The sequence below is a fragment of the Heterodontus francisci genome, chromosome 37 (genome assembly GCF_036365525.1).
Source record: "Heterodontus francisci isolate sHetFra1 chromosome 37, sHetFra1.hap1, whole genome shotgun sequence".
In the NCBI taxonomy this organism is placed as follows: domain Eukaryota; kingdom Metazoa; phylum Chordata; class Chondrichthyes; order Heterodontiformes; family Heterodontidae; genus Heterodontus; species Heterodontus francisci.
Window position 1 is genome coordinate 19,820,937 of NC_090407.1, and position 15,601 is coordinate 19,836,537.

Genomic DNA, 15,601 nt, shown 5'->3' on the forward strand with positions numbered 1-15,601 from the left:
GAGAATGAAATAGGAGACAGAGAGAGAAAGATACATAGAAAGAGATGCGGGGGAGACAGATACAAAGAGAGAGAGAAGCAGAGACAGAGGGTGGGAGACAGGAAGAGAGAGGCAGAAAGAAGGAGACAGAGAGAGACAGAGAAAGACAGGGACACAGACAGGGAGACAAACAAGTGGAGAGACAGACAGAGACAGAGAGGGATGGACGTAGACTGTTGTGGATTCTGCAGTTTGCTTCTTTATTGTTTCCTGACTGGGGAAAACATTAACTCCATTAGAGAGAAAAAAGTGGTGTTTACACAAACTCTCAGAAACAACTACAATTTGAGACCTTAGTTTTGGGCGGCAAAAATCACATCAGACACTGACAGCATTTTAAAAAACATTTCGGGAACAGTATAAATTATTTTCTTTTCCGAGCCCAAGTGAATGAAAATGCTCAAGTCTTTTATTTTTTCGCTGATAATAGTTTCTTTTGAAGGATGGGGAATCACAGCCTTCAACTGAGCAGTTGGGCCTCCTCCCTTTTAGCACACAAAAACCTGGCACCATTTGGCTTTTAATAGCTCTTGTCATGTGTGCTGTGTGCACTCTGATTTTTTTTGTCTCACCTAGGACAAAACAGAGGCCTACGGACCCTTTCAGCACTCTGCGGCCTGCACCTTAGGGGTCCATTAGTGAGTGAATACAGCACTGACAAACCCGTGCAGCCCAATGTGATATCTATAAATGCTGACATATTTACTCGATGTGGTGCTCTGTGAAGGAAGGTGCTGGCTGAATATTAAAACATTAAGCAGCAGGGGGTGGGATCACAGGGTCTCGGGCTGTTTCAGGCATAACAAAGGTACCTGCTCTTCAGGCCTAGTGGCTAAGACAGGCTGTCATTATGACTGGCTCCGAGGCCCTTTTCACATTTCCAGCCCATCCATTGATTTTTTTTTGTTTTTTTCGGGTGGTGGGGGCAGGGTGGGTGGGGAGTGTGGGGGGGTGGCGGTGATGGCTGAGGTAGGAGGACGAGGACCGAAAGTTTAAAGTGACGCTGGGAACTTATTTTTCGAACTGATGGTCAGGCTTAGATTTTAACCCTTTCTCGGCAGGGCCTTGCTTTGGTTGGGCTGACAGAAACAGAACCAGAACCAAACGGTTGCAGCCATCACGGCTGCTTAGGTTTGGCCTTGGATGTTACATTGGTGTAAGCAGGTCAGACTTAACACAATTCCCCCCCCTCCTGCACTCCTCCAACACCACTTCCCTCCCCCTCCAGCCTCTCCCTCACTACCACTGACATGGCCCAACACAGCCAAGAGTCAAAGGGTTAATGATTTGCTGCCAACGCCAGGACAATTAGACGATGGATTTTGCACAAATATTCCAAGGCCCTTTCGTCCTGACCCCGCCTGGTGGATTTTAATTAGTTTTGAGGCTCCCCCCTGTGACCTCCCCCAAGACTCGGTGCAGAACCCATGGTGAGTTATTTACACTGACTGATGTCTGGATTCTGTCCTCTTGCCTTCCGATTTGGGGGCATGGAGTTGGAAATGTTGCAGGGAATTTACAGCACAGAAAGAAGCCATTTGGCCCCTCAGGTATTTATATTTCGCGCAAGCCTCCTTCCGCCTTACTTCCTCTCAACCCATCAGTATATGAGGCTGAGACAGACAGATGGTTGGTCTCTCAGTGAATCAAGGGATTTGGGGAGTGGGCAGGAAAGCAAAGTTGAGACTGAAAATCAGCCATGATCGTACTGAATGGTGGAGGAGGCTCGAGGGGCCGAATGGCCTATTCCTGTTCCTATTTCTTAGTTCTTATATCCTTCTATTCCTTTCTTCATCATGAACTTATCCAATTTCCTCTTAAATGCATCCATGCTATTCCACAACCAGTTCCACATTCTCACCACTCTCTGGGAAAGAATCTTTCTCCTGAATTCCCGATTGGATTTACTGGTGATGACCTTATATTTATGGCCCCTAGTTCTGGACTCACCTGCAAGTGGGAACATCTTCTCTATGCCTACCCTATCAATCTCTTTCATAATCTATTAGACCTCTACCATGTTAACCCTCAGCCTTCTTGTTTTCAGAGCAAAGAGCCACAGCCTGTTCAACCTTCCCTGAAAGGTATAAGCTCTCAGTTCTGGCTTTGTTCTAGTAAATCTTGTTTTGTACCTTTTCCGGTGCCTCTCTATCTTTTTTATAATACGGAGACCAGAACTGTTCACAGTAATTCACAGTGTGGTTTAACCAAGGTTCAAGACAAGTTGAACATAAGTTCTCTGTTTTCAATTCTAACCCTCGAGAAATGAACCCCAGTACTTGATTTGCTCTTTTTTATGGCCTATTAATCTGCACGCGCAAAAAACCTGCACAGATGTTTGTATCTGCATCCCCCAATTCCTCTGCTCTTCTACTCGATTTAGAATGGGCCTAAGGGGAATGCTCTTTCAGCGGGCCAACATAGACACGATGGGCCAAATGGCCACCTCCTATGCTGTAAAATTCTATAAACCCTAATACTAACCCCAAAAAACAAGCAGGACTTTCTATCCTTTTAAATGCGTTTGGACAGAATTATATTTCAGCTGCGTTGAACCTTGTGTCTGAGTGCATTGGTCAGATATTTGAGTGTCTGCATCCGTGGTCCTTGTGGTGATTTACAGAGATATCAGATTACTTTACCCACTGGTGCCAGTACTGAGGCGCTGGCATTCCCATTCATCTCTTTGTTACCCAATGTTTTCTTTCTATGTATCACTATCTCCTGAGCAGACATGAACTGCAGTGCTGCTATCCACAGCAAATTCCATTCACAGTCCAGACACATTCAACGAGCTGAGAATGTTGTCAATGATCCTGAAGGATTTGGCACGGAGATCAAAAATACAAGCATGCTCAAACTTATCCGGGGCAGCGAGCCAGGGGACTGAAATCGGTGTCTGTAAATCCAAGACCAGGAAAGAGAAAATGAACTAGGCTTCTGATCATTATTCTCTACTCCCACTCGGAAGTAAGTGTGTGAGTGTGTCTGAGCGAGTGTGCGTGTGAGAATATGTCAGAGGATGTGTAAGTGAGTGAATGTGTTTGAGTGTGAGTGTAAGCACGTGTGTCTGCATCTGGGAGTGTGGATCATTACTCACAGCAGTTCTGACTCTCTATCCAAACCTTAATTCTTGTTGAAAACCATCCATCCGAAGCCCATTCTGACATTGACTCAATCAACAATTCAGTCAGGACGGGATTCATTTCACTTTTGGGACAATCCCAAAAAGCTAGCAAAGACCCTGAGCCTGAAGTCTGGGGCCAGGCCTGCAACAGGTCCTTCAATCTTTCAGGACCTGAACCTGCTTGAGATTTTTTGAGATATCCAACAAAGAGGGCCAATGGGAAAGGTTGTTGTCCCAGTTGACCTCCATCCGTCGGTCAGCTGTCTCAGCCTAACCCCCCTGCCTTATTTCCCTCTGCAGATAAAGTGCGTGTCCAGTGTAGCACTGAGTGGAGACTGGATTGGGGTGGGGTGGTGTGCATTCCAGGGTGTATGTGCATGTGTGCGTGGGGACAGGATTGGGCCCAGACATGATGCCCACAATAATCAAATAGCCAGTGACACTCACAGTCTGGAACGGCACAGGACAGATGGCCACATTGCACCATGAAACTTGTGCCTCAGTGGCATGATATCTGGCAGGGATTGGGGTGTGATATCTGGCAGGGATTGGGGTGTGATATCTGACAGGGATTGGGGTGTGATATCTGACAGGGATTGGGGTGTGATATCTGGCAGGGATTGGGGTGTGATATCTGACAGGGATTGGGGTGTGATATCTGACAGGGATTGGGGTGTGATATCTGACAGGGATTGGGGTGTGATATCTGGCAGGGTGCTCGGATGTGATATCTGACATGGATTGGGGTGTGATATCTGGCAGGGTGCTCGGATGTGATATCTGACAGGGATTGGGGTGTGATATCTGGCAGGGTGCTCGGATGTGATATCTGAGGGATTGGGGTGTGATATCTGGCAGGGATTGGGGTGTGATATCTGGCAGGGTGCTCGGATGTGATATCTGACAGGGATTGGTGTGTGATATCTGGCAGGGTGCTCGGATGTGATATCTGACAGGGATTGGGGTGTGATATCTGGCAGGGTGCTCGGATGTGATATCTGACAGGGATTGGGGTGTGATATCTGGCAGGGATTGGGGTGTGATATCTGGCAGGGTGCTCGGATGTGATATCTGACAGGGATTGGGGTGTGATATCTGGCAGGGATTGGGGTGTGATATCTGACAGGGATTGGGGTGTGATATCTGGCAGGGATTGGGGTGTGATATCTGGCAGGGATTGGGGTGTGATATCTGGCAGGGTGCTCGGATGTGATATCTGACATGGATTGGGGTGTGATATCTGGCAGGGATTGGGGTGTGATATCTGGCAGGGATTGGGGTGTGATATCTGGCAGGGTGCTCGGATGTGATATCTGACATGGATTGGGGTGTGATATCTGGCAGGGATTGGGGTGTGATATCTGGCAGGGATTGGGGTGTGATATCTGGCAGGGAGCTCGGATGTGATATCTGACAGGGATTGGGGTGTGATATCTGGCAGGGATTGGGGTGTGATATCTGGCAGGGATTGGGGTGTGATATCTGGCAGGGTGCTTGTGTGTGATAACTGACAGGGATTGGGGTGTGATATCTGGCAGGGATTGGGGTGTGATATCTGGCAGGGTGCTCGGGTGTGATATCTGACAGGGATTGGGGTGCGATATCTGGCAGGGGGCTGGGGTGCGATACCTGGCAGGGGGATGAGGTGCGATATCTGGCAGTGGGATGAGGTGCGATATCTGGCAGGGGGCTGGGGTACGATATCTGGCAGGGGGATGATGTGCGATATCTGGCAATGGGCTGGGGTGCGATATCTGGCAATGGGCTGGGGTGCGATATCTGGCAGGGGGCTGGGATGCGATATCTGGCAGGGGGCTGGGGTGCGATATCTGGCAGGGGGATGAGGTGCGATATCTGGCAGGGGGCTGGGGTGCGATATCTGGCAGGGGGCTGGGGTGCGATATCTGTCAGGGGGCTGGGGTGCGATATCTGTCAGGGGGCTGGGGTGCAATATCTGGCAATGGGCTTGGGTGCGATATCTGGCAAGGGGCCGGTGTTATGGTTAATCACCAATTGGAGGATTGGGGTGATGGCTGCCTTTTCTCATCATATCAATGTGTAAATCTGACCAGCTGGAGGCGAGTGGTGTTTTGTAATGTTGACTTGTGGCACAAATGTGTCTGTGAAGAGCCCAGCAGGAGCTGTGAGGGAGGCAAAGCCCATGAATGAAGCAGATGCCTGCGGAGAGACAGCCTCCTGTGGTTCCTTCTCAGCTCCGTCAACCTGTTTCTGAAGAAACTAGGAACATGTTGCATTCCTAAAACTTTAACCGTCTCTTGCCCAACCTGTCTCTCTTCTTCTGTCGTTGTCTCCTTTTTAAAAAATTCATTCTCTGCTTGTGGACAAGGCTGGCATTTATTGCCCATCCCTAGTTACCCTGAGAAGGTTGGTAGTTGGCCTTTTATTTGAATCACCAGTACTTCACTAGATCACTCAGATGCAGTTAAGAATCAACCACATGGGCGTGGGACTGCAGTCATATATAGGCCCTGACTGGGTAAGGACAATAGATTCCTTTGCCTAAAGGACATTCGTGAACCAGTTGGGGATTTTCCGACTATCTGACAGCTTCATTGTCACTTTGATTGATACTAGATTTTTATTTCCATAATTTTTTAACTGAATTCAAATTCTCAAACTGCCATGCTAGGATATGATGTCTCATTCATTGAATTATTAGTCCATGGCTCAGGATTACTAGTCCAGTGACATACCTAATTCTCTCTTTGGCCTCCATATCTCGAGACACAATGGGTAAGCGCCTGGAGGTGGTCAGTGGTGTGGAGCAGCGCCTGGAGTGGCTATAAAGGCCAATTCTAGAGTGACAGGCTCTTCCACAGGTGCTGCAGAAAAATTTGTTTGTCAGGGCTGTTACACAGTTGGCTTTCTCCTTGCACCTCTGTCTTTTTTTCTGCCAACTACTAAGTCTCTTCGACTCGCCACACTTTAGCCCCGCCTTTATGGCTGCCCGCCAGCTCTGGCGAATGCTGGCAACTGACTCCCACGACTTGTGATCAATGTCACAGGACTTCATGTCGCGTTTGCAGACGTCTTTAAAGCGGAGACATGGACGGCCGGTGGGTCTGATACCAGTGGCGAGCTCGCTGTACAATGTGTCCTTGGGGATCCTGCCATCTTCCATGCGGCTCACATGGCTAAGCCATCTCAAGCGCCGCTGACTCAGTAGTGTGTATAAGCTGGGGATGTTGGCCGCCTCGAGGACTTCTGTGTTGGAGATACGGTCCTGCCACCTGATGCCAAGTATTCTCCGGAGGCAGCGAAGATGGAATGAATTGAGACGTCGCTCTTGGCTGACATACGTTGTCCAGGCCTCGCTGCCATAGAGCAAGGTACTGAGGACACACCTAATATACCCTAAAGACACTCACTCTCACTGGCATTCAGGTTCCCCCCTTTCCTGAACACTGAAAGCACCAGCTGGTGACACTAACCAGCTAACTAACTAGGTACAAAGACAAGAGACACTAATTAGGGGATCTAAGCAGTAACACTAACCAGAAATACCAACCAGTGACACTGACCAGGTACATCATTCAGGGACACAGAGTGGCGCAGTGGTTAGCACTGCAGCCTCACAGCTCCAGTGACCCGGGTTCGATTCTGGGTACTGCCTGTGTGGAGTTTGCAAGTTCTCCCTGTGACCGCGTGGGTTTTCGCCGGGTGCTCCGGTTTCCTCCCACAGCCAAAGACTTGCAGGTGATAGGTAAATTGGCCATTATAAATTGCCCCTAGTGTAGGTAGGTGGTAGGGAAATATGGGATTAATGTAGGTTTTGTATAAATGGGTGGTTGTTGGTTGGCGCAGACACAGCGGGCTGAAAGGCCTGTTTCAGTGCTGTATCTCTATGACTATGACACATCAGGTAGGCTCAGGCTTGACCATGATGGCCTTTTGTGGTTGAAGAGCCTTCTGACACTGTCTAGACCCCCAACAACAACAACTTGCAAATCTATAGCACCTCCGTGTAGTAAAATGACCCAAGGGCGCTTCACTGGAGCATTATCAGACAAAATTTGAGACTGAACCACATAAGGAGATATGAGGACAGTTGGTATAAAGGTTGGTCAAAAAGGTAGGTTTTAAGGATCATCTTAAAGGAGGACAGAGAGAGGCGCAGAGGTTCAGGGAGGGAATTCCAGAGCTTCGGGCCCAGGCAGCTGAACCAATGGTGGGGTGAAGGAAATCGGAGATGTGCAAGTGGTCAGGATCAGAGGAGATACAGAGATCTCGGAGGGTGGTAGGGCTGGAGGTGGTTCCAGAGGGTGTGAAGAATGAGATACTGAGGTATGCTGGTACCCATGGAACCTGTGCCTCAGTGAGAGGAGTAGGAGGAAAACTAACCCATCTTTTTACTTAAATGATGCTCATCCCTTCTCCCCAAAACAAATAGGTTTCCCGAACAAGATACGCACAGTTTGAAAAAAAAAATTAAAAAGAAAGCTGTCAGAAAGCATATTATAAAACTTTTGTTGTGTGAGTTTTGAAAAGGAAATCACTCACAGCTCAGCTTCAGCTCAGAGCAAGAAGTGAAAAAACAGCTTGAGATCAAACAAACTCAGCCAGGCATCAATAAACCTCCCTCCCCCTCCCTCTCCTCTCTCCCCCCCCGCCCCCCCAGCTCCCCTCAAAAGAGGAATGGTAACAGTGAGCAACCTCCCAGCTGGTCAGTCCCGACTGCTGGGCTTGCAGTTCAGATCATTGATACATTAAGTTGGTGTAAAAGTCTGAACAAATTACTGATTTGCAACACTCAGGGAAGAAGCATTTAGTGCCTTTGTTTGTGTGAAAATCTCACGTGGAAATGAATCTGCTGACAGTCTCTGGCAAACTCACTGAAAAGCATAAAATGCGAAATTTTCTGCCCATAAGTGGCATGAGCTAATGTCCATGTTTGAGCCATTGGACCATGCTGCTCGTTAGTGAGACGGGCCCTGTGATCTCACCAGGTATCTGACTTCTTAATTACTGCATAATTGCGACACAAAGGAGTTTTGCTTTACTCCCCCTCCGCACTATGGCTCAGGGAGTACATGCAATGTCCTCACAACCAAGTGAGTGAGGATCCTGGCTCAAACCCTGGCCTGTGCCAAATGAGCCAATGGCAGCCCAAAATGGGAGTCAGGGGGTCCAACTGGTCTCGGCCAACCCTAGGCCAATGGAACACAAAATCAGGCCGGGTTCCCACTCTGGATTATTATACAGCGACTGTCTGTGCTAAATGGACATTTGTGGACAGTATGGGGCTCTGGTTGTGATGCCTTCGGCAGCTGAATTGCCTGTTAACACTTGTGCGTAAAGAAAGACCATGGGTGAGGTACCAGAAGGCACCTGCTGCCAGTGAAACTCAACCCTGGAAAATATTCAGAACCCCAGTGAGAGTCAGCACCTTCAGGAGAGGAGGGGATCTGAGCCCCAGTGAGTGTCAGCACCTTCAGGAGAGGTGGGGACCTGAACCCCAGTGAGAGTCAGTACCTTCAGGAGAGGAGGGGACCTGAACCCCAGTGAGAGTCAGCACCTTCAGGAGAGGAGGGGACCTGAACCCCAGTGAGAGTCAGCACCTTCAGGAGAGGAGGGGATCTGAACCCCAGTGAGAGTCAGCACCTTCAGGAGAGGAGGGGACCTGAACCCCAGTGAGAGTCAGCACCTTCAGGAGAGGAGGGGACCTGAACCCCAGTGAGAGTCAGCACCTTCAGGAGAGGAGGGGACCTGAACCCCAGTGAGAGTCAGCACCTTCAGGTACAATACCAGCAGAGCACAGCAGCCAGCTGGAGCCACTGTGAGACCAGTGACATTGCAGGAAACACAACATCCCTGGAACAGTTAATCTGCCCGATCAGTAACCCAATCTCTCCGGGAAGGCTCTCTGAGGCTGTGGTTTGTTGACATAAACTTTGCGTTGGTAAAATAATCTGGGCACGGTTTTTACAATTTTGTTTGTTTAATCATACTTTTCAAATTCTCAGAAGACATTCTCCAAGCTCTGTGTGTACAGCGGCCTCAAACTATCCGGGCCCCATGCCAAACCTGCTGGAGTGGGACACCCCCATCAACACAGAGTTCCCTTACACCTCGCTACCACCACATGTGTTTAGACAGAGTGTCAGAGCATGACAGGTAGAGGCACAAAAAGAGATAGAAAGAGAGACAGAAAAACTTGCATTTATATGGTCCTTTACATGACCCCAGAAAGTCCAAAAACACTTTACAGACTTTTTAAAAAAGTGTACTGATATTTCTAATGTGGGGATAGGTGCCAGCTAGTCTGTGTACAGAAAGATCCCACATACAGCGGTGGAATAACTGACCAGATAATCTGTTTTAGTGATGTTTGTTGAAGGATAAATATTGACCAGGACACCATGGAATAATTGCCCAGCTCTTCTTTGAAATAGTGGCCCTGGGATTTTTTTTACATCCACCTGAAAGGGCAGACAGAGCCTCAGTGTAACGCCTCATCCAAAAGATGGCACCTCCGACACTGCAGCACTCCCTCAGTACTGCACTGGAGTGCCAACCTGGACGACTCTGGAGTGAGACATGAACCCACATCGATCTGATTCAGAGATTTGGTGACATCACTGAACTACAGCTGACACCGGAAAGGAGAGACAGAGTGACAGAACCAGAGAGAGAGAGAAAGGGATAGATGGAAAGGAGAGACAGAGAGTGGGACTATGCAAATCGTGGTCCATAGAACACAGTGTAATGTTTCATTCGCTAAATCCCTGTGTTTAGATCTATTCTTGTGCTCTCTCCTGACATAAAACCTTATCGGATTCCATTGATAACAAAGACATCATCTTGTAGACTGCTCACCAGGGCACATTTCTAGCTTGCAGACCATAAAATGGATCACTTGGATGTTAGCCTGTGGGTTGGATTTCCACATTGTGGGAAGGGGGATGAAGAAGCATCTGGGTCCAAAGGTACACAAGGGTGGAAAATTGTGGGGGATCTTTAAACAATAAAGTAAAATGGCCACAGTCATGAAGCCATGAAAGGTCTCCCACCATGCCCTACCCTGCAATTGAAGTTCTTGTCTGGAATGTCCATGACATTTTAGCTCTGTTCTTACTCAGGTACATAACCAACTTCCCTCCACTCACTCAGTCAGTCAGAAATCTATCCATTTCCTTTTTGAATTGCTACAGAATGGCCATCCATTCCATGTATTCTCACTTCCTCTCCTGGAGGCGCTAACTCCTTATTCGGGTGCAGTTACTATGGGCACCAGCTGCCCTCAGGTAACCTGTCCAAATGGCCATTCTTCATGCCTTGCTATTCAACCACTGAGAGCGTCACATCCCACCCCTCATGTGATGCCCATACCTTAAACGTCTTTCCTTCTCTACCACTACCACAGACAGGGATTTGAAACCTGGGAACTTTTACAAACTGAGCCTTCGGGAGCCTTCAGACATTCTGCTCAGGAATGGGGGGAGGACGATTAGGAGAGATGGGGGAAATGGAATCAAAGTGACTGCCTCTCAGGGAGCTGATACCTCTTCAAACATCATGACTTGCTCAGATGTATGTTTTATTGAGTTACAGGATCTCGCAAGGTATCAGTTAATCATAAAAGCAGATCATCATGTGATCTGATACACATCACAGACTGGACTCAAACACATTGTGGGAAAAGCTAAGGTAATGTCCCCCTCATCAATCACAGGGATTTCTGAATTTTACACTACTAGAAAATAAAATCAAACTCTGCATTAAACAGGATCTCTTCCTAAAGTCATCTATCAGCCGTGGAAGAAAAGTAGCTGGCCTCTTTTCTGGTAATATATCTCAAACATCAGCCACAATGCAACATCCTGAAACTACTCTTAAACTCACACAACTCAATCCAGCCGGAGCCCGGCTTTCTCCTGCCTCTGGGTTTTCACCCACTCTGCTGGGTTTTGTGGGGTGTGTGATCAGGCTCTCGAGACGGGGAGAAACAGGTACTTTTCCTCCTTTTCAGTGCCGTGTGGCACCATCCTCTCCCCACCCTGCCAGCACTACACTGTCAGGTGTCTGTGCTCCATAAACAAGGGCCCCGGCTTTGATGTGTTGCCTGTCTCCAGGCAACGGGAGGTGGCACCAAAGCACTGGCCCCTTGTCGACAAACAGCAAAGCACCGACATTGCACAGCCTTTCAAAGCATCTCACATAAAACAAGGGCATTCCCAGTGGAGCCTCCAGATCATTTGTAAAATCAGGGAGACCTGTTACTAACTAACCAAACTAACTGACTAATCAACTGGCTGTGTCTTGTGCAAAATACTTTCAAGAAATTCACCTGAGCTGCATGCCAGAGTTTAAACAATTTACAGATAGATGTTCACCAATACTGGTTGTTCGACAGCAATCTGTCTTCTGTGTGTGTGTGTGTATATATACGTGTGAGTGAGTGTGTGAGTGTGTGTGCGTGTGTGTCTGTGTGTGCGTGCATGCGCTGGTGTGAACACATCACATCTCTCACCCTTGCCCATCTCTGGGGTCCCTCTATTTCTCTTTCTGCCTCTGTCCTTCCTTTCTTTCCACCTCCTCTCCCTTTCCTTCTCTCGTTGGTTATTCTCTCTGCCTCATCTTTCCTTCTTTCGCTTGCCTGACACAAACAGTTCTCAGATTTGATACATCCAATGTCAACTAAAAGAAAAATTAAATGATTGCACATGAGCCCAAGAAATGGCAGATAACTGATTAAAACTGAGACTGGGAAGGACTGGGTTGAACTATGACACTGCTCAATGCAGCAAACAGCTCTGTTTATTGCAGGGCTGGTCTCCCGGGGAGGTTAATGCCTAAATGCATTGTCTTGTTAGTTAATTAATTGAGTTAATATGTACTTAACTATTGTGCGCTGTCTAACTGACCCAGCTGGAGGCTGAGCTGTTGTTTAAAATATCTGAGCAAAGGAAACGTCACAAGGAGTGGGGGAGTAGAAAAGACCAGCGAACATTGTAACACTCTCAAAAGAGGAGGGGAGCCTCACATTTTACAACGAGAAACTCGAGGAGGGGGTCTGGGAAATGGCGGAGTAAATCAAAGGGGTCCTAGCTGGCTGACGGTTTACAATTCACGGCTGAACTGCTTATGATAAAACCAGATGCTGCACCTGATCACTGATCAGGATTAGCTTCATTTAGGTGAAGGCATTTTAAAAAGTGGAAGTAAAATGAACAAGGGAGGCTACGAAATGTTTAAATAAAATAAACAGCTTAGTGAAGCTCAGTGTATTCAATCCAACATCTCTCAGCTAACACTTCACCTTGATTTTTATCAGTTTTTTTTTCCTCCTCTCCTGAAGGTGCTGATTCTCACTGGGGTTCAGGTTCCCTCCTCTCCTGAAGGTGCTGACTCTCACTGGGGTTCAGGCCCCCTCCTCTCCTGAAGGTGCTGACTCTCACTGGGGTTCAGGTTCCCTCCTCTCCTGAAGGTGCTGACTCTCACTGGGGTTCAGGCCCCCTCCTCTCCTGAAGGTGCTGACTCCCACTGGGGTTCAGGTCCCCTCCTCTCCTGAAGGTGCTGACTCTCACTGGGGTTCAGGTCCCCTCCTCTCCTGAAGGTGCTGACTCTCACTGGGGTTCAGGCCCCCTCCTCTCCTGAAGGTGCTGACTCTCACTGGGGTCCAGGTCCCCTCCTCTCCTGAAGGTGCTGACTCTCACTGGGGTTCAGGCCCCCTCCTCTCCTGCAGGTGCTGACTCTCACTGGGGTCCAGGTCCCCTCCTCTTCTGAAGGTACTGACTCTCACTGGGGTTCAGGTCCCCTCCTCTCCTGAAGGTACTGACTCTCACTGGGGTTCAGGTTCCCTCCTCTCCTGAAGGTGCTGACTCTCACTGGGGTTCATGTCCCCTCCTCTCCTGAAGGTACTGACTCTCACTGGGGTTCAGGTCCCCTCCTCTCCTGAAGGTGCTGACTCTCACTGGGGTTCAGGTTCCCTCCTCTCCTGAAGGTGTAGACTCTCACTGGGGTTCAGGCCCCCTCCTCTCCTGAAGGTGCTGACTCTCACTGGGGTCCAGATACCCTCCTCTCCTGAAGGTGCTGACTCTCACTGGGGTTCAGGTCCCCTCCTCTTCTGAAAGTACTGACTCTCACTGGGGTTCAGATCCCCTCCTCTCCTGAAGGTGCTGACTCTCACTGGGGTTCAGGTCCCCTCCTCTCCTGAAGGTGCTGACTCTCACTGGGGTTCAGGCCCCCTCCTCTCCTGAAGGTGCTGACTCTCACTGGGGTTCAGGTCCCCTCCTCTCCTGAAGGTACTGACTCTCACTGGGGTTCAGATCCCCTCCTCTCCTGAAGGTACTGACTCTCACTGGGGTTCAGATCCCCTCCTGTCCTGAAGGTACTGACTCTCACTGGGGTTCAGATCCCCTCCTCTCCTGAAGGTGCTGACTCTCACTGGGGTTCAAGTCATAGGCATCAGCCTCCCTACAACTGACTATAACATATGGAAGTCTGAATACTAAACATCAGCTGACTATTCAACTGTAGTGGTGATCACACTCCAATCGGATGCTGTCCTCCTGTGACATCCACACATACACTGGACAGGACCAGGAGCAGGAATTCTGACTGACTCTTTTCTCTCCCTAACCTAAGGCACTGAGGCCAATAGGAGTGCTCCGACTACAGTCTGTAGCTGAGCCAAGGCCTTGTCTGGTTGGTCTGTGTGGCTGACCACAGCCGTCATTGCATCTGTAAACCGATCCAGAGACCAGGAGTTTTTAACTGTGGTTCTGCTCTGTCCTGAGAAAGCAGGTGAAGGGTTAATTCAGTTGCGGCCTCCGTCCTGTTGCCACTTGGCCCTGTGCTTAGTCTAAGAGGAGGGTTATGTCTGTGCCTCTTGCTGGCCCTGTGATCCCAGCCTAGTCCAGGTCAAATCCCACTGACACTTGTTCTCCTTTCAACGTGCTAAGTATAGGTTAGTGAGGTCAGAAGTCAGAGGGCAGTCTGTGCTCAATCAGCTATGAACAAGCGTCCAGTTCTTTGAGAGGGAGAGAGAGACACACACAAACCGACAAAGGAATTCTCATTTCCAAAGCCATAATCGATCATTGGTCCCATGGCTGGAGACCAGGAGTACCACAAAACCTGTTTTATCCAGATTCTATAAAAATTGTATGTCTGTGATGTTGTTCTGTAGAGCAGCTTGCAAAGCATAGTGGAAATCTGGAACTCTCTCCCTCAAAAGGCTGTTGATACTGAGGGTCAATTGAAGCTTTCAAAACTTGAGATCAATAGATTTTTTTCTAGGTAAGGATATTGGGATATGGAACAATGGCCGGTCAATGGAGTTGAGGTGTAGATCAGCCATGATCTAATTCATTGCCGGAGCAGGCTTGAGGGGCTGAATGTCCTCATAGAATTATACAGCACAGAAGGAGATCATTTGACCCATTGTGCCTGTGCTGGCTCTTTGAAAGAGATGTTCAATTAGTCCCCTCTTTTGTCCTCCCTGTAGCCCTGAAAATTGCTCCATTTCAAGTATTTATCCAATTCCCTTTTGAAAGTTATTATTGAACACATCATTCCTTTAGTCAGTGCATTCCAGGTCATAATAACTCATGGTGCAAATTCTTTTTGTTGTGTCACCACTGATTCTTTTGCCAATTAGTTTAAATCTGAGTCCTCTGGTTACTGACCCTTCTGCCACTGTAAACAGTTTTTCCTTCTCTACTCTACCCTTCAGGATTTTGAACACCTCTATCAAAACTCCTCTTAAGCTTCTCTGCTCTAAGGAGAACAACCCCAGCTTCTCCAGTCACTCCACATCCCTGGTACCATTCTAGTAAATCTCTACTGCACCCTCTCTACGGCCTAGATATCCTTTTTAAAGTGTGCTGGCCACAGTACTGTAGCTGGGACCTAACCAGTGTTTTATAAAGGTTTCGCATAACTTCCTTGTTTTTGTACTCAATGCCACTGGAGCAGTGGTGCCAACACCAACCCCTGGGTGACACACTGTATACTTACCTCCAGTCTGAACTGTTCACAATAACTCTCTGCTTTCTGTCCCTTAACCAATTACATATCCATGCTTCCGTTGTCCTTTGATCCCGTGGGCTTCAATTTTGTTAACGTGTCTTAATATCTGAGACTTTATCAAATGCCTTTTGAAAATCTATATAAACAACATCAACCATGTTACCCTTATCATCCCTTTCCATTACTTCATTGGTTTGGGATAACCATGTGATGTTCTTGGTCATATGGTCAGCAGGACCAATCTCAATGACAAAGTGGTCATGTTTGATCCCACTACCCTGGTCGCAGCCCCACACACACCCTCCCCTCTCCCTCCTTCACACACCTCCCCGCTTCACCCCACACACCCTCCCCTCTCCCTCCTTCACACACCTCCCCGCTTCACCCCACACACCCTCCCCTCTCCCTCCTTCACACACCTCCCCACTTCACCCCACACAC

General features: G+C 48.4%; 1 protein-coding gene across 2 annotated transcripts in view; it reads right to left on the reverse strand.

Moving 5' to 3' along the window:
- LOC137351896 (paired box protein Pax-7) overlaps positions 1-15,601 on the reverse strand; it is a 189,506-nt gene that overhangs the window by 105,972 nt on the left and 67,933 nt on the right. The window lies entirely within an intron of this gene.